Source organism: Melospiza melodia, chromosome 3, assembly GCF_035770615.1.
Source record: "Melospiza melodia melodia isolate bMelMel2 chromosome 3, bMelMel2.pri, whole genome shotgun sequence".
NCBI lineage: Eukaryota > Metazoa > Chordata > Aves > Passeriformes > Passerellidae > Melospiza > Melospiza melodia.
The window spans coordinates 66289190-66308933 of record NC_086196.1 but is presented as its reverse complement, the minus strand read 5'-3'; the positions used below and the strand labels follow the sequence as shown (position 1 = coordinate 66308933).

The 19744-nt window shown below is 40.5% G+C and overlaps 1 long non-coding RNA gene across 2 annotated transcripts in view; it reads right to left on the bottom strand.

The window, feature by feature from the left end:
• Positions 1–19744, bottom strand: part of LOC134415994 (uncharacterized) — an 84030-nt gene that overhangs the window by 15085 nt on the left and 49201 nt on the right. The window contains exons 5-6 of one of the 2 annotated variants that reach the window (XR_010027154.1): positions 19127–19227; positions 8784–8953 (exon numbers count right to left, since the gene is read on the bottom strand). This is a non-coding gene — a long non-coding RNA (uncharacterized LOC134415994). Of the gene's footprint in view, positions 1–3226; positions 3651–8783; positions 8954–19126; positions 19228–19744 lie in introns of those variants that run through there. The other variant, XR_010027153.1, reaches the window with a different exon arrangement.

Sequence of the window (19744 nt, the reverse complement as noted above, 5' to 3'; positions counted from 1 at the left end):
AGGTGTCTGGAACATGTTTAATGATTTGTGTTATTAGCTATATGTTGTGTAGTAATTTAATACATTTCAGGGAGTATGTGCAAAAATTGTTCAGCATGGAGCTCCTGATTTCCAACTACATTGTAATTTTAAGGCATTTATTCATGCACATTCAGTTTTGGACCTTCTACGCATAGTGGAAAATCATGATAAAAGAGCCATCAACAATTTGAAGAAAAAATCAAGGAAAATACACTTGGGGTTCTTTCTTTCTTTTTTTCTTTTCTTTTTATTCTTTTCTTCAATCAGAAATCCTAAAGAGCAAAGGTAAGCCCAGAGTTTTTGCAACTCCAGCCCATAAGCCTCTGTCACTGTACAGAGGGGGAAAAGCTGTTGGAGAGGAAGGGGAATAAGGGAATAAGCCCTGGCCTGGGTCAAGCAGGGGCATTTCAAGGGTTTCACTGAGCTTGCACCATGGCTGCCAGGCTACCCTTGCACTAAATGCCCTTCCCACCCTGTTTCAGGTTCTGTTTTCTCCAGATGTTAAGAAGCTTTCTGTTTTCTCACAGGGTAAATCTGGGTTTGGCAGATACAAAAAAACAAAAAAACAAAAAACCAAAAAAACGAAAACAAAAAAAAAAACAAACAAACAAAAAAAAAAAAAAACCAAAAAAACCCCAAAAAAAACCCGTGCATTTCATTTTCTCTGGGAAATGTAAACAGCATCCACCCAGTCAGCACTACCAGTTAGTGCAACAGCAGAGAAAGTTCTGGTTGAAATCTGGATTTCACCTCCTGAGTGGCACATACAGATGAAAAAAGTAAAATATTTACTTTGAAAAGGCTCATCCATTTATCTTGCTGGCACAAAGACCTTCTTTACTTTATTTTATGGCATCTTAAGCATCTCGATTTCCCTTTTTGATTAGGTAAAAAAAAAAAAAAAAAAGATGCTACTATGTAAAAAAAAGCAGCAAACTCTAAAAGCATTCAGAGAGGGAGCAGTAGCTTTAGCCTTCTGTTTGTGCAATTCCAATAGGTGTATTTAAATGTAAATGCTACCCTTTCACCCTTGAGCCACCTATTCTTACAGCCAGCAGAAAGAGAGCATTCATGGTATAATGTCTTTATGAGGACAAATTTTACACTTAATTTCTCATGTGAATCCAACTCTTTTATAACACATTTTTGTGAGATTAAAAGAACAATATTAGTCTAGTGGCTCAGCAGCCAGATCACTGCTCTGTCACATGGGAGACGTGGGTTCAAAGGGATGGCAGGCAACTGTGCTGGGAAGTGCTTGATGGAAACTGCAGCCACGGAAAGATTCTGTCCTCCACTCTCACAGAATTGTTTAACTCCACATTATCTCCTCCCTCGGGCCAGACAGAGCCTCTCTCCCTCCAGCTCCTTACTGGAAACCATCCAGCTGCTGCTCCCTTACACAGAACTATTGGAAGGGTTTGAGACCCCAGCTCTTTAAACCATTTTCATTAGCCTGCATTTGCACAGTGGGAGGATTTTCGAGAAGGAGAAGGAACTTTCTGAGCATGCATTTCCAGACTAAGTCCCTTTGCCTGCCCAGTTTCACCCAGTGCCCATGGGGTTATCCGTGCTCCTGGAATGGCTGCACTGCACAGCCCATGGGTGTGCTGATAAGAGGGACAGCACAGCTCAAATCCTGATATGTCAGGGCAGAGTCTCACAGAACCCAGGGAGCCCCAAGTGCTCTGTATTAGGAGATTTATTTCTCGAGTGGAGAAAAGTCTCAGTCCATTTTGGCTAAGCAAGTTGAAAAATAAATTACTTAAGCACAGGCCAAGAAAACTGTATCTTACTTTATCCCTACTGGATCAAAATAAGGCTTTTTTTTTTTTTAATCATTTTTTTGCCTCAGTCTGGAACATGGTTACATGTGACGGACATCAGACTTTGGCTTCACGACACCTCCATGAAAGAATAAATACATTTTGGAGCATGGCCCTAAGGCAGCTGCATGACAGCTGTGCTGTATGACCGGTGTATGTCCAGCCCTCCTGCTTAGTAGAATTATTATACTTTTTGTGATGCTTCTCAGAGGACACAGTGATAAGGGGCCTCTGTGCAGAGTGACATTCAAATGCTCAACAATATGATATTTTTCTCCTTGGACCTTACAGCCCAAGCACAAGCCATGTTATTTTCCCCTTCTTTAGCAACTCTGTGACGCAAGACAGAGAGGTCTGTGTGTGCCGCAAGCACCAGCACCAATGTCCTGCATCCCACTTACTTCCCTCACTTCCCCTTCCCTTGATACGGAGCATATGTTTCATTGTGGCACCAAGCACAGGAAAACTGAGGGGAAATAGCCTATTATTTTAGGAGGTGCAGGACTAAGCACCTGGAACAGTGAAGTACTTGGAAAGCACTTCTGTAAATATTTTAGGCTGTAATATATTAAACAATTAAGAGGTGTTGGTATTTCTCTGCTCAAGGGCATTTAAACAGGGAAGTTCCCTTTAAAGGCACCAGAGCAGAATGTGTATGGTCATGCCCTTTAAAACAAAAACTACCTGGTTTTTTCCCCCCTCTTTTCAGCAAAATGTCTAAATTTCAGCTGACTTGCTCTTTCAGCAGAGGAAATTAAGCCAGATTATTTTAATGCTGCTTTAGATTGTTAACTCCTCAAAAAAAAAAAAAAAAAAAAAAAAAAAGGAGATTGGGAGGGGGGGAAGGAAAAAAAGTCCAAAGAATAGAATCAGTTACCTTGAAAGCTCCATTCAGGTAATTTAGAAAATTGTTTTGCTAATAACCTTAATGCATTGCTTGTGTACTCAGGACTGTCAGCACTACAGGTTACTACAGGTTAGTCAGTAAATTGCTGATACCAGCTACAACCAAGCCTTAAGAAATCGTGTATCTCTTACGTCTTTGCTTCTATTTTCCTGACAACAATACATGAGTCGCTATGCAACACCAAATTAGCATGAAAGAATAAGAAATTAATACTGACATTTCTTAGCCAAGAACACAGTCAAAATTAAGTGCAGTTAATGAATGCTTAGTTAATTCTTAGAAAGCTCTTCTTCATGCCCTTTACAGCACAGTGAAATGCAAGTTTTTTAGACAGGTACACAGAGCGAGACAAGCTTATACACACATACATGCCCCACACATAGGTAACCTATATACACATAAACACATTTAGATAAATTCCAAATAGGCAAGCTCTAGGAAGCTTTGTAAGAGAAACAAGAAAAAAAATTACCTACTGGTCTCTATAACACCAAGTCTCTGGAAAAACTTCAGAATTGCCTGTTCAAATATTTTCTAAGATTATGTTAGCAATCATTTTCACCAAAATGTTTTTCTGACCCAAAAAAAAGATGACTTGACAGAACCTAAAAATTGTTAACAGTGGAAAATGCCTGCTTCAAGTTTCTTGTAAGAAAACAAATACTGAAATTAGCAACTTCTGTGCAGTTTTAGCTCCGAAGAAATTATGACAGGCTTTTGCTTTTCCCACTTTTCTCACTTATCTCAGGGCAGCCCATCAGATTAAGAAGAAGAAATAAAAAAGTACTAAAACTTAGTGAGTTACTGGAATCTTCTGGAACTGAAAACTATACAGATGGTCTGCAACATATTTGTATAGAAGATGCTCAATTGTTGACGGGTTCCCAACTATTATAGTGGCATGGTAAGGAGGCAGATACTGGGCACTGAGCACTGAGCAACTGTTGTCACTGAGCCTTCCCCTCTTGGCTGCATCCCCACTGGCCCAACGAGCAGTTTTGGTCTCCCAGAGCAGAGACAAAGGTTGCTTTGGAGAAGCTGGGAAGCCTAAGAACACCATGTAGATTTAGGACTGGATAGGAGGTATTGTGCGGAGGCCATGCCCATTACTCATCCGCTGGCAACGGGCTCTCTTCCTTTTGTCTGGAGAGACGGTAAACTTTCAATGCCATCTGAAAACAGAAGGCCTTTCACAGAGTGCAAGAACTCTGCCATCTCAATCATGTGAAAATATTGTAAACACTTTCCCAGCCCCCATTCAGCTGTCCAAAAAGCAGAGTTAGAAAACACCAAACAAAACAGGAAGGAAAGAAAAGGGTGTGCATTGCGCACTTTGGGTTAATTTATATTTTTTACTCTGAATAGGAATTTTTCTTGGAATTTTCCTTTCTTTTCCTTAATGTTAGTGAGCAGGTTAAGTAGCTATTATGGAGAAAAGGCAGCTAAAAGCCTATTCTGTGTTTTATTTAGAGGAGAAAAAAGGGTCCAGTGCCCAGCAGTTTCTCTCCAGCATAGCAGCTCTCATATTTCCTTACAGCCCTGCAAGAATAGATTTCAAATGTGCTACAGGACTTGAATTTCTCTTTCAGTACTTAGGTTGACCCACTGCTGTGAACTTTTTCCAGGAGGGTCTTCTCCCCAAACATTTAAACATCACAAGTGTTGTATTTCTGATATACCACAACATGTACAGAGTGGGAAGGGGTTCACATTCACAAAGAAGAATACGTTCAGAATGTGTGTACATGTATTTGTTTACATGTATATCAAACATACAACATAAGCAAAAATATACCTGTCATTTGCACAAAAAAACTTCTGGTTTGCCTTTGCCTGATGACACCTTTTATGTACATTGTGCTCTTGCACTGTACCCTTAACTCTGGACAGTTTTTTTCACAGATGCTTTTTAGTTATGTGAAAGTGATGTAGTTCCTTGCTCAAAAAAGGTTGTGTTAATTCTGCTAAAGCCAGGGACTACTTGAAATTTCACAGTAACTTTGAACCATGGTAACACATTAGCACCACAATTCTTCACTATTTGAAGTATGAGGCTTTCATTTAGATTGGTCAACTTAACACCAGAGGGGCAAAGAAAAACAGCTCTGCTGGTGGGAAATACACTTTGTTCATTTTTGTTCAGTTTGGTCCTGAGTCAAATCTGAACAGAGCACAAGTAGGTGAGCCTGGATGTATTCCTGCTCCCTCAAAGGCAAACACTCTGCTCCTAACCTAGGAAAGGGTCAGCTGTCATCCAGGACTTCCAGAGGGATATATCACTCCTATCTTATTTCTTATGAGTATTTAGCAAATAGTGCACACTGATGGAAATGAGTCCCCAACAGGACAGTGAGAACTGACAGCTGTAGGAGCACATCATGTACTGGGCAGGCTCTTTTACCTGATTTCCCTTCACTCTCTGCAAATGCAGACAGTTTGCATAACTAAGAAAGAAGGCTTTCTTGCTTAAATAGACTGATATGAAATGTCTTACACCCACACCATGAGAACACAGGCTCATAGGCTGGGGAGTTAGGAAAAGCAGTTGCCAATAACTGAAGCAGGGGTTGATAAACTGCTACACATTATAAATTCTCAAATGCATTCCTTGGGACTGCCTTGCACATGCTATCTCAATACTCCCCTCCTCCCCTCTGCATTTTATAAAAAGAAGCTGCAATAAATTAGAATTTTATGAGACTCCAAATAAAAAGCTTCACTAAAATTGAAAACAAGACATGGATGTAGAAGCATATGGAAGGTTTATGAAAGCAGAGGAGAAAAAAAATTATCCCAAGGCAATAAAAAACCTGTCTGACTCTTGGTGTTCACAAACCAAGAATTACTAGAGACAGATGAAGAAGTTTTGAACAATACAGTACTGGTACATCTTCCAGAAAGAGACATTCTAGTTTTTATTTATTCTTCTGATGCAAGGCAGCCTGGTAAGAACTACTCTAAGGCACATTTTCTGAAATTCTTTATAAAACACTTCAAAGTTATACATGGAAATGAGATACCTTTCTGCTTTGATCCTTGGTATAAGGCTAACCAAGCAGAAGTGGCTTCCTGGCCTTTCATACCGTTTTTTTTTGGGAACTAAACACTGCACACTCTGGATTCTTGCACTAGGATTCTAAGTATTTTATGGATTAAAGGCAGTTTTGTTTAATTTATATTTTCATCTTTGTTCCAAACCTCAGAGTGATTCATTCTGGCCACTGTATATACAGTTTTACTCCTAATGCTTTTGTCTTTCCACTACTTCTCCCATCCTCACTACTCCCTGCTCCCAGAATGGTGTGGGTATGGGATGTTGTTTTAACTAAATGATAGAGTGGCTATTAAGGATTGCTTTGCTTTATTTTTAAATACAATATTCCACATTCCAGACATTTCTACCAAACACAGTGGTTTGAATATGAATAATTGTGCAAGCAATGAAATTTGGATCTGGTTCTAAATTGACAAAAAATACTCTAAAATTTCTTCTCTAAAATGACTGAAAGCTAGGGGCTAAGTTATAGGGATATGGTTCAGCATCTTATGTTGAAAGTGAAAATCCTGTAGTACATTTTGTTCTTTGAAAATAAATGCAGGTTGGACTCAGTGCCCAAATAAAACCTCTGAATTTCTAATTTTAATTTATACAGGATGCAAATGATACTGACCCATAACAAATGATATTATATTGTCTTAGAAGTATACTGATTTTACACTCCTGCTAAACTGATCAGTTGTGAAGTGGTTAAAAGTTATAGCCATTAAATTATCTTTGTTTCTCATACCCAGTTAAAAATTAATTCAAAGTGTGCTCAAGTGTGTGCAATGGATGGCAAGGATTGCTCATCATGTCACATCCATCAGCTGCCAAAGGCAAATAAGTTCTGGAAAGTAGGTGAGAAAACAAAGTCAAGGACATCCCATATCAGAGTGGGAGAAGTGTTTTTACAGCACAGACAAGCCCATGGTCTGGGGAGGTGGTGTTTCTACAGAGAAACTGTAGAAGCTGCCCAGGGCTCTGTGCTCAGAAGATTCACTCTCTCTTGGAAACAAGAATGTACCTAAGCATCATAGAAACAAATATCTGAGGCCATCTGGGGTTTTGCACCTTCCTTTCGATACAATCTTACTGAAACTCAGGAATCCTTTCCTCAGTGCTATGACTTAAGCAAACACCATTGAAATATCATTATCTCAAAAGAAAACCAAACAATACTGTGACAAACAATTATTAAGAGCCTTTGTTTGTATGATACCTCACAGAAGTTGAGAATTAAGAATCTTTGGTCTTCTACATTAGTCAGGAGAGGCGATGGGAGGAGAGATGAGATATTCAGAACTTGAATAGGATTGTCCTGATTTCTATTTTATTCATTTTGAATACCCTTCTTTTTTTTTTATTTCAACCCAGTCCCTGGTTTCCTGTGTGCAATCCCACTAACTCATTCAAGACATTCTCCTCTGGTATCTGTAGAAATGGCAGAATACCACAATTTTCATATATTGAACAAGATATCCATAATTATTCAAAGATGGGCCTATAAACTCAGCTACTGAATAAAAACAAACTATACACTTGTCTTTATGCTGTAGAGGATGAACTTACACAATTCTACAAGAACTGATGTTAGTGATTCGAGCCTAATGACGAAGTTTGTTTCCTTTTAATTTATTACAATAGATGTAACAACTTCTGACTTTTTCTTTTTTTAGAGACCGTTCCTAATAATGACTCTTTCCCTCTTATTATTTTGCCACACAAAATACTCATACCTAAACACTGCAAAAATTAAGAGCACTACAAGGAAAATCAAGCAGTCCTGTGAGTCTTGTGGATGCCAATCCCAAGCAAAGGCAGGGACCGCTCTGAAGCATGGTGCCTAGCTGGAGCTCACACCTTTCAGCAATGGTGACAAGTGGCCATGAGTCCCTCCTGAGGCACACAGCTCTGGGAGGGACAGCACAAGGGACCAGCACCCCCTTCACCTCTAAGGAGTCTCCCAAAAGGAGGGTGGCCTGAAGTTCATCACTGTGGATCAATTCCACAGTTTCCCAAGGCAAATCTTGACTCTGTTCCCTCCACAAAGTTCACGTTGCCTGCTGCCCCAAACATCTCTATTTCCCCATCTCTGTAAGAGAAGTCTAAACACAGCTGTCAAGTTCTAAAATCAGCATCAAAGCTCGGTAAAAGTGGGAGGGGAAAACAATATGCTTTGTTAAACAATCCTGCCTCAGATCTCAAAGGGTTATACAATGAAAGTAATACCCACTTGGAGTTCTGTCTGTGGCAAGCATTACCTAACATCCTCAGTCAGAACCCCACTGTTTATGAGGTGATGAGAAAAGAATACAGCTCCCTCTTGTCAGTAGGACATCTCCAATGCCCTGCAGGACATTTTCTTGCTATATTTCAGATGTATTGGATCTTCTAGAGATTAGCAAAGTAAAACATGCACTGTGCACTCTGGAGCCATCACCTCTCTTGGTCAGTTCATAGGTTTGGCAAGGTCACAGCAAACACTCTTTTACATCATATGTCTTACCTTTAGGCTGTTTTACTCCTCCCCAGGAACTCAAAAGGATTAAAACAGGTTTAACAAACCAGAAATAGAAATATTTATGTTTGGTAACATTGGAATTTCTAAACATTTCTCATTTCTTCCCTTTCCCACTGATACCGATTCCCAGTCTTTGAGCCATGTGAAGTGGCTTAAAAGTTACTTCTCAGAGAAAAAAAAAAAGGTTTGTTTGCTAAATCACCCCACATACATAATTAAGGCTTTCTGTTGCACTAAAGGTATTACAATTACACTGTGTATGTCTATATATAAGATATATTTATGTATGTGTGTGTTACATATTCATTTTGTCCTTACAAGTCAGTTTTCCTCTTTTGTAGTTTTATAGACATCCATTTTTATGCTTAGTATGAATCCTTATGGTGGTCTAACATGAACATGTGCTTAATGTAAACACCCTGATCTCAGTATATTCCTTTAAACTCCAGTAAAGATGCAGTAACTCACCCGAACAGCTTTATTGGCAATCCATTTTTCCTCTCAGCTGAGCAGGGAGAGAAGCTTAGAGCTGACATCAGAGACATTCAGTGCCTGCTTTTCAGGAATCTGAGGTGATCATGGTCCTCTCCACAGCCTCCCCAGTGTTTTTCTGGAAGGGTCCTGAGCCACTGTGTTGGCTCAGAGGAAACAGGTTCAAGAAGAAAAAAATAAGTATATTGAATGGCACAAGAGTTTTCTAACACCCAAATGAACAGGTGAGTTGCACAATCTTTGGCCTAAAGGGTCTCTCAGTGGGCAAATCAACCTCAACACTTGCCTGGGCAGCAGGATGGAGGTAGCCACGGGAGGAGTGAGAGACATTTTAGGGTCCAGACAGGAGAATGTTAGGATTTTAGCTGGTCTGCAACAAAACAAAAGTGGAGGAATGAGGGGAAAGGGATCACTTTTCTCTTGGTACAAAATAGCTACTGCAAGGTGTCACATTTCAAAGTCTACCCTAAATGAGCATCCCAGGCCATCACCCAAATAAATATGTGATTTGTGTATTCCTGAAATACATACACTTTCACCAAAATAATTCTTTCCATTCCTTCCATTTCCAGTTTCTTCACCAGAGAAGGGTTGTGAAACAACGAGCTCCCTGGGGCTATTTACCCATCTGTGACATCATATACAAAGCACCTTATCTCTGCAAAATGCCTGGGGGTCTGCAGGAGAAAAAAGCAAACACACACACCACCCTCATCTCCTCCTCCCAGGGCTCAGGCAGGCCTCTAGCTCTCAGCCTGGTCTTTGCTGTTATGCCCAGTTTGAGCCCAAGGAAATTCCAATGCACTCCTCTTCCTGAGGCTCTCGTTTATTTAAACAGGTGGGGACCAGGATCTCTGTGCTTCCCAAAGTGCTGCTGCAGCTGAACCAGCAGCCACAGGCATCAATTAAGAATGTGCACTGGGACAGGAGAAACACAGCAGCCCTTTCTAGAGCTTAAGTGCTGGCAAAGTCAAAAACATTGCTCAGATACTCTGTAGCTTTCTTAACTCAGAAAACCATTAGCTGGCATTGTTGCATAAACTCAATACAATCATTTCTTTAAGGCTGTCCCACCACTCTATTATCTGTCATTAATTTTCCATATGTTCCCCTCACCACTGCTCTTAGGCTGGGTTTGGTTTACAGGGTTGGATCAGATTTCTTTACAAGCCAGGACATTTGCTGGCTTGCTTACTAGCTTGAGGCCAGTTATGTTTGAGTGAGGCCCAAGCAAAACAAGTGAGATTTGGTGATGTTCCAGTGAGTAGGCACCAAATCCACATGATCCAAAGTTGTTGTTTTTTAAAAGTTTTAAATTTTTAAATTAGAAGCTTTACCATTATTTCAGGAGTTTTTAAATTATTTTTTGTTTTTAGGGGTTTTTTTGTCAGCTCCTAGCTGATACTTGCTCAAATGTTGCAGTATCCCTCTTCTTATAATAAAGCAGAACTTTATGTTCTGTTTTCCTTGCACTAACCATAAGGCAAAAGTTTATCAGTTATCTGTACTTTCAATCACAGATGGGCAAATGCATCAATATATTTGGAAAAGAGTAGCTGATGAGAAGAAGATGAATAAACCATTTTGTTTCTAGTCTTTCTGCAGGATAATGAAGTCTAGTGTTTGCAACTCTTTCTTTCAAAAACAGTCAGAGTTCATGTGAAACCCTCTAATTCAAATCTGATTTCTAGAAACATTCCTTATGCTCTCACAATGTAAGTCAATAAAAAATAATTAAAAGTGAACTGTCCTTCCATCCAAGCCTTAAAAATAAATTAAACTGTACCCATATAATCACTGATATGCTAACTATATCCTGGATTATTTCATTCCTTTTTTCTCCCTTCTTCCAGATTTATTATTCTCAGCACATCTGAAATGTATTTTAAATGCTTTGGGACAAGGACTATTATAAACTGCCAAGAATACTTGAGGCCCTATGGAAGTGCTGAAGTAGAATTCCAAAAGTAATTTGACACTGAAGAACCTTCAGACCTTTGAAAATCCCCAATTTCATGTTCCCCACTGCATAGGCACAGAAATTTACGGTAGCAGAACCAGAGTACACTCCAAACGTGAGACAAAATGAAAATGCCAGTATTATATACTGTGTTTCAGGCTGAGTCAAACACAAGGTATCACACTACGCAGCAGCAGTTCAAAAGTATCCTGAATGCAAAGGGGTTCAAAAGTATATGTCTTGTCTGCTCCTAGCTGGTGCAAAGACATTCCCCATGGTTTTGCTCCATAAATTCCAGCATGGTGTTATGGATGTTGCAACAGATGTTATATGAATGCTGCACATAAATGTCACAATGCCCATATTGTTATTTTTAGCAGCACTTATCAAGGTAAGCAAGCACAGCCCATGTAAAGCCAAGCATTTACATAAATACAGACAAATATTTTGTTCTGGACACAAGCAATGTTTAGGCCCTGCATGGCTGAAAACCACAGCTCCTGACTTCCAGGAGTGTGCTTGCATGCTGGGATCCAGAGGTTTGGGAAGCAGAGAATTCAGACATCTCAAACAAAAGACTGAGCAGGAGCTGCTCAAGTGAGCCATTAGGAAATGCAGAAGGCATTAGAATTAGCTTAAACCTCTCTGGAATTTGGTCACCTATCTCAAGGCAGGGATTGCCATCCTTCTCCACTGCTAGCCAGACCTCCTCCACCAAAAGAGGAGGTTTTGCCAGATTTGCTTTCAGCAATTGAGTTACAACCAGAGCACTCCCTCAGACTGCAGGAGAGCTGGGCTCCCTTCCCTCCAGCCATCTGAATCTGTATTTTCCCCACCTGTGCTGAAAACTGTCATGCTATAGGCTATCCTGCTCTAGAGAGTTCCACCTTTTCCTTCTCTTTTGGTATGCTTAGGAAATGAACCCATGCAAAACTGAACATCAATCAAACCTTTTTTTTTTTTTTCTCCTTCACATTTAATATTCTTAGAAGGACACTTTATTAACTATCTGAGGTTATTTACAAAATAACAGCAAGTACTTCTTTAAATACCAATATCCCACAAAGCAAATTACCATTTGATGAAGGAAAGGTTAAATAAATAATCCAGCATAGAAATGAGAGAGTAACTACCACAGTCAGCCTTCTCAGGGACTGGAAATGTTCTGCCCAGCCCAGTAGCTTGTCCCACCACACCAGAGAGACATCCCCTTTTTTTATGTTTGCTTTATGACTTTTACATATAAAAATGTATACACACATGTGTTACATGGGGAAGAAGGGAAGGAGACTGGAAGAAAAGAGCCTCAGTGATGAAATGAAACAGATCATCTAGGAAAAGGCAAGTATGCAAGTCACTGGCAAAAGTGCAGTTTTTTGGTTATTATAGAGAGAATAAAGGGAGGAGAGATGAGTCCACACACTGATGTCACTGAAATCCTTGCAGAGATCAGGACTACTGTGGAACCACCAAAAAACACCATCCACAATTAAACATGGAGTTGAACAAGAAAAGAGAAAATTAGAGGAGATAGCTGGGAAAGAACAGTCACAGAAGCCAAGAAAGGGCAAAAATTCAAGGAGCTGGTAGGGTGAACAGAGAGAGCAAGTGATAGGTAAAGAAAGATGAGGTTGCAGAATAGACCTGTGACTGGATCAGGAAAATCCCAGTGGGGGATTAACTACACACTAGGGGTTTCTGTGCTTAGGTACAAAAAGCTTTACAAGCCAGATTTTTGGCAAAACCTCATGAGTTCCACACTGGAATAATTAAAATAAAAGCTGTTCACTGAAGTTATTTTTGGTGGGCATGTTTGGATCAGAGAGTGGAGTTGTTGAGCACAGTATAATACATGCCAAAAGCCCTATTATGTGCCTGCCACTGAACCCTGCCATACTTGGAAATGTGTTCAAAAACTGTGGTAGAGAGTCCTTATTGGCTTCACACTTGAAGGACAAACCAGTGCTGCACATTTAGTTGGAGGTCGGGGCACGGGTCCCGGGACATTTCTGCTGGAGGTGGGGCCCTCTCGGGGTTGAGTCTGAGCAGGGAGACATTTGCTGTGCAGCAGACCTCAGACAGGGCAAGAGAGTAATCTAAATTGGCTATTCCTACTTAAAATTCATATGCATATATATATTCTAGAATGACAGGGGCATAGATATATAAAAAGGATATATATACCATGTGTTTTTATACCATGTGGTGACCCTCCGAGGTGATGAAATGGGGTGCTCATGCCAAACATCCCTTCACAGCTGAAAAAGGCAGGCAAACCAGATGGTAAAGCATTAAGAACCATTAGAAAAATATCACTCCATTCAGGTATAACATTTTTGTTTTCTTGCAGTGGAGTTCCTCAAAGGATCCCCACAGAGAAGCTTGGTGCTCTTCTGAGTGTTCCTTCACCATAGGCTTTTTTCCTTGAAAAACCACATAATACTGAAGTTCCTGTAACTGGAGACCAACAGGACACAAAATAATTCCCGAGAAAACAGCCATGAACCAGAAGTTTCAGAGGAGTTCACAGAAGGCACCTTTGGATTAGGGATGTACCTGGCCCAGAACCTAACCATTGTCTGTAGGGAAAAGTTGTAGACTTTTAAGCAAATTCAAACTTCTTTAAACGCACACACCAGGTATAGGGCTTGAAGTGGCTAGAGCAACCTGAAACATTGCAACAAACTGTCACTATTAATCCACTAGGGAGCACAGGCTCCTGAGAACACACAAACAAGGCACATACCCAATTTCCTAGTGGAACCATACCCACAGTACAGTACTGCTTCTCCTCATGCCAGAAACTTTTTCCTCAAGAATGTCTCCTTCCTTCAGCACCCAGCTCCTGATGACTCACAAGAGCAAACTGCCTTTCTTTTCTGTGAAGGATTTTTTTCCCTCTACACTGGACAATGCAAGTTGACACTACTTGCTTTATGCAAACACAGCCTCCAGACAATAACTTTCCAAATCAGGCTATTACTGATAAAGAAATAATCTGAGAAGTTTCTTTAAAAAACAAAAGAGAAGAGTAACATATATTTATCTGTTCAGTTGGGGGGTGGTGTATGATAGTTGTTGCAATTTACCAAATTCTTATTTAAGCGACTCAGAGTCTCCCAGCATTTAATGCAGCCATGAATGTGTTAACTAGCGTGTGTGAGGCCTGAGTTCTTGTGAACTGTTGTATTTCTGTCATCTGAAAGCTAAACACTGCATTAAGAAAGTCCAAATGGTGGCTTCATCCTCAAAATGACAGCAGAAAGAAAAATGTTTGCACTTTTCCCCTGCTAAGGAGAGGACTGGAAGGGAGAAGTTCTCTCTAGACACTCCTTTATTCTTGTGATAGCAAGAGCTGTGCTGCTGAGACTGCCTCCAGTCACATGTTACTAATACACCAGCTTCTCCTGTCTGGAGCCCACGCTGCAAATATTGTTTTTCCCAGAAATCACAATGTTCATTGGCTTTATTTTGTGAACATCAGACTCCCTCTGCTCCATACCCCAGAAAAATCTCAGGTTACTCTGTTCAAAGCTCAGAAGCTGTACAGCAAAGTTGTCAAAGCTGGGATTTGTCAAGAGTCTGCAAACTAAAGCCAAAGTCTTCCTCCAGCTGCACCATATAGCTCTGATACACCCTCCGTCGTCATGGAGGTTATTTTGTGGATCAGAAAAAACAATCATCTCAAGCACTGATCTTTTTTTCTGTCCAACAAGTGAATCTGAGGCTTCTGGGGGCAATTACGCCTTCCGAAAAATGCAGTCTGGATTCAGACAAACTGTTTCCTCTGACACTGTTTCTCACTAGCTTTAAAAAGTAGAAAAACATCAATACAAATAAACTCATTGCTCTCTTTCAAACGTCGCCTTGAAATACTCATTTTCTGTAACAACCGCTTGAAATGTTAACTGCTGGCTTAGGCTGTGCTGATCCACAGTGCTCTGTTGGTACTCCTGCCTCTTGTCTGTGTTCATCTCCTGACTCCTTTTGCACTGTGAATTCTTTAGCACAGAGATTGCTTTTACCTTTTTTCTCACTTTGGACAGGAACTGCCACCATCAAACTGAACTCTAAGCTGATATAAAGGATGAAGAGGGCAGACAGTTTTGCTTTGTTTATGAATGGCTGCTCTCTTCATCACATATTGAAGTTCATTGTGCACAGAAGAATATTATTTGTACAATAGCCATTAAACATCAATCTCAGTTTTAATCTCCAATGTTCAAAATTAGAAATTAGTGTGAATTATTTGACCTCTTGCTAAAATTCGGGACACCTAAAGAAAAATCTTCTTTAAATGCTTTGGCATAGGGCAAGTCATAAATACCACTTCCAAATAGATCTTTTCAATTTCTCTCTTTTCAGTTTCTCCTGTCTGGAAAGAAGTATTGATTTTGAAAGACTCAGAGGCCTCAGACTCTGGCCAGATTCTGTTCTCTTTGGCAGGCCTGTAAACCCATAGCAAGTCCACTGACCAAAGCTGAGCCCCAGGAGGAGAAAACAGCATTTAAAGCTTCTGCTGGTCTCATGCTTTGCCATATTGTCACCTCTCCCCACAAGCTCTTGAAAACACAGCCCCAGAGTACCTGGCAGTGTCTGCTGTCCTGAGCACTGTGAACAGCAGGTGCTTCCATCAGCTCCCTGGCACTTCCAAGGGGCTGTCAGCAGGAATGGCACAGCAGCTCCGACACTGGGCCTCTCTGATTTGGCAAAGTCACCACAGACAGACTCCCTGCTGCCTTACTTATTTTCATGGTGCAGGAATATGGTTACTGTGGTAAAACTTTCCACTGAGTGGGAGACTCCCAAGCTGGGTCTTAATAGGTTTTCATTTCTTGCTATCCAGGCCTGGGTGCAGTTTACACAGACTGGCTGATGGGCTCCAACATTGAAACCAGCCAGCCAGTTTGCACAAGTCTCTCCTCCTAAAATATGTGTAATTTATTTGAGCTGATAGAGAGGATAAGAATCAACTGTCTGTTTCCCAGTTAATAAAAAACATACAATGAGACCAGAACTCTGCCAGCATATCTTGTTTACCCAAAAATGTTTGGCATTAAATGTGAAATCGGAAATGAACTCATTATCTGATTATTTTCATTTTGAAGAATTAACTGCTTTGGGGGAAAGGCTTGTCTTAAACAGTCCCCTTGTATGGATGACTAATTGCAAATACATTATCTCTGAAGAACACAGCAAATGCTCATGACTCCCAGGGCAGGACACAGCACTATCAATTTGGCCAAGAACATTAGGAGTATCCTCTCACGTGGCTTATTTCAAAACAGAAGGAAATACATTTAAGCTAGCAGCATCATGCCCAAGCAGGTGAGAAGAGTTTCAAAAGAGGCCGTGCTCTGGAATTCTCATCCAGGAAATACAGATAAGAAGTGCTTAACAATTACTTGCAGTGGATTTGCCCTTTCTCTGCCAAAAATAAAATTACGCAGCAGTATGGATAGTTATAACTTCTGAGAGGTAAAGTTGTGTTGAAAACAAGTTCTCTCAGTAATACAAATGAACATACCTCAGTAAAAATTGAGAAAATGGAATCAAATACCCATTCAGGGCTAATAATGTTTTGGGAAAACTTCCCATTCTAGGATAAAATCCAGGTCACTATGGATTAAGAGAGAAGTGAGTTCAAGGCAGTGCATTGGGCTACATCCCCTTGTTTGTCTCCTGCTGTTTCTTTGATTCATTCTCATTTGTTTGATCTCAGCATTGAGTGTTTTTTGGTTTGCCCTCTCTGTAGCTGGTTCAACAGCTGCTGCTCCTTCTAGAGTTGCTGAGTGCCTCCTCTGTACTCAAAATCTGTACTTTTCTTACTGAGGACTGGAGTGAATTTTAGAAAGGGTACTGTGGAGCCCTCCACTGTGTGTCAGCACAGTGCAAGTTAAACAAGCATGTGTTCCCCATTGAACATTTGTCTCTTCTTTTCTTATTCCAACTGAAATATTCCCATCCTCACATGCCCTGTGAACCTATCCGCAATAACACCATGTGAACATCTTAAACTTCCCATTCTTCTTAGCTACATCTGTTTGATTTTTGGGTTTTTTGTTTGATTTTTTCTTTTTTTTTTTTGGTTTTTTTTTTTTTTTTTTTTTTTTTTTTGCCAGCCCAGCTATCCAGAGGCAAAACTAGAGGAAAGCAACAGAAGTCCCAAGATGATTCTGGGCTGCCCAGCAAGCCAACACATCCCTTCACAGGCTTCATGCAGCCCATGCACTATGTGTAGTGCTGGCAGGGACAGCTCTGGTGCCTTCCCTTCAGCTCAGCCAGTACAAAAAGCAGGGATCCAACAATTAGTCAGTGAAATCACTACACACTTGGTTCCTATCACTCAGGTCAGATCTCTTTACTGATCAGGTTCAGTTAGGAACGAGAAGTTACCCTATCTGGGTGACTAAAATGCTACAAATCCCATTTGTGATTCTTTCTTAGTCTGAGTTCTTCACTAGTTGAAGTGGAAAGGGAGAAACCATCTCTCCAGAGCACATCTTTAAACTTCTTAAGGAATTTTGAAGGACAGATCCCACCAACCACAATACTCACTCTCTGTGATCACATGACACAGGAAAATGCACAAAAATAGGTAGACTTCTAAAGGAGAAATAATGTATCATTGCAGATATAGACTATAAAACAACATTATGGAAAAAAAAATTAACTCTGGAAACATTGCATTCCAGCAAAGACACACATCCACAGCCTAACGCTGATCTGACAATTTTCATGTACTCTTGCTCCTTTTTCACGTGGCAGTCCACACTCCAGCGCCTGCCTCCTCCTCTCCAGCTGGTCTAAGGCAGCAAAGGGTCACCAGCACTGTTACCTTTCAGTTCCTGGAGGCTCCCTGCTGTGGCAAAATGCCACACTTCCTGAGCAACTCTGTCTTTCCCCAGAAGCTGAAGAAATATTCCCTAGTTGAACTGTTAAACTTTCATTTCCTATTTGATGTTGTATCAGCATGAGCAGCACTTTAAAGTCTATTTTGGTGTTTGCTCTTTTTTTTTCTTTAAATCTCTGAAAGATCCTACTTTGGATTGAAAGCTAGAAGTGATCATGAATTTGATGAGTTCTTTGGTATAGCAAATAGAAGCTTTTTAAAACAAAGAATTTGAGATTTTCTTTCCATTAAACTGTAGGAGATAATGAGCAGGGAAGTGCAAACAGTTAGCAAATGTGAACAGAACAGAAAAGGATGCTTGACTCTCTTTTATTCCAAATGAAATGGAACAGAGGAGGAGTAATAACTATCTTAAAAGAATTTGTCACATGTTGTTTGCACTTATCTTTCCATCTTGTTCTTTCACAGCCTATTAGATGCTGGAAGAAAAGCTGCCTTCTTCAACTTCCTGAAGTAGTTCAGACCCAATCATGTCACCCAGAGCTGTAGTTTTATCTCCTTGAATACTGAAGTTTTCACTGGTTTGGCTGTTTTGGAGTTTTTTAACTGTTTTTAGTATGAGTTCTAAAACAATTTCTAAAAAGTTGAAAGTCATATCTGCTCCCCACATTACCAGAAAATAGACAATGGGACTGGTTTCCTTCACTCTTGATGTTACTGACACTTTTCATCACCTCTAATTGTCTAAGGACTTGTCTCATTGAAGAAATGCAATCAGAATATAATGGCAATCACCACTGCTGGTTAAAAAAAGCAGCCTATTGATCAATATTCATGCACAGAGAAGAGCAAATGTACCCTACATTTTCCTGGACACAGTGCCACCGGTAGTGTTTTCCTAGAGTTTTTGAAATTTCAATTGTTTCTCTCAAACTAATTTGCTTTAATCCAATTTTGTATTGAGACTGCTACACTGAGGTGGCCCTGTCACCTGCTCCTTCCACCCTTGGGGAACCTGCAGCTGAAGACCCAGCATGGCTTTGGTTGGCGTTGCTCAGAGGCCCTTGGTAACTTCAGTGCTCGGCAAAGCCACTGATTTATTCCTGACACACGTACTGGGTCACGTAGGCACACGCAGTGCGAGACCATTTCCTTCCCCTGCCTAACCCTGGAGCTGAATGGGTGGGGATGTAAACAGCAGGTGGGAGGAGGCTGTGGTCTCCCTGAGGAGTAACTGCTTGGTTGGTCCTGCAGCAGCTGCCATAAAAGACAGACACACAGCCAGCCACGGGGAACTGGGGACTCACTCACTGATGGTTTCAGCTATAATGAAAAAACTGAGTTTGACAAGTTGAATGACTCAAAACCAAACTGGTCTGTCTACAGGAGGTGTATATTTTCATCTGTAAGTTTTGTACGTCTCTGCAAGGGCTTTGGCTTTTCCTAAGTGGTAATGCCAACTATATATTCTATTTCACAGAAGCTGGAGTCATTGAGAAAACTTACCTTCCTGTGCTGCTTCATTGTTAAAAGTTGTGAATCACAATGCTCCTATGTGAACACAGTTTCCCCCTTACCAAAAGTTGGGTCTTCAGAAATACAGACACCTATATAACAAAACATAACAAAAAATCCATTGAAGGCAGTAGGAATTCAACTTTTAGCATGAAAGAGCTTTGACTTTGGTGCTTTGGGCTGCATCCCAAGCTCATTTTCAGTGTTCTCCCTTCTTTTACAGGTCACAAGTGGCATGGTGGACATACATCTCCAGGTGGATCCTGGTCAGTAATAACTGGAATTGTTGGCATCACAGCCTGAATAAAAGAGCAGATCTAGCAAGTTGCACATCTACTGCTGCTCCTGTCTTTCTTCAAGGAGTCATGAAGAGGAGGGTTAGAAGTTGTCAATCCTCTTTGTTAAAGGGCTGATCTATTCTTTTGCCCCACAGTGTTGTTTTTCATGAAGCTTTGTTCTCAAATATTTGATTTTGCTCTCCTGATAAAAATATGGTCAATGGCATTGTCTGTTAGCACCTGGCATAGTCAGTGGTTTTGTTTGTCAAATTTTTGGGCTAGGGAGAATTGTATGAATCAGCTTTTCCATCAATATAATTTGCCACATCTT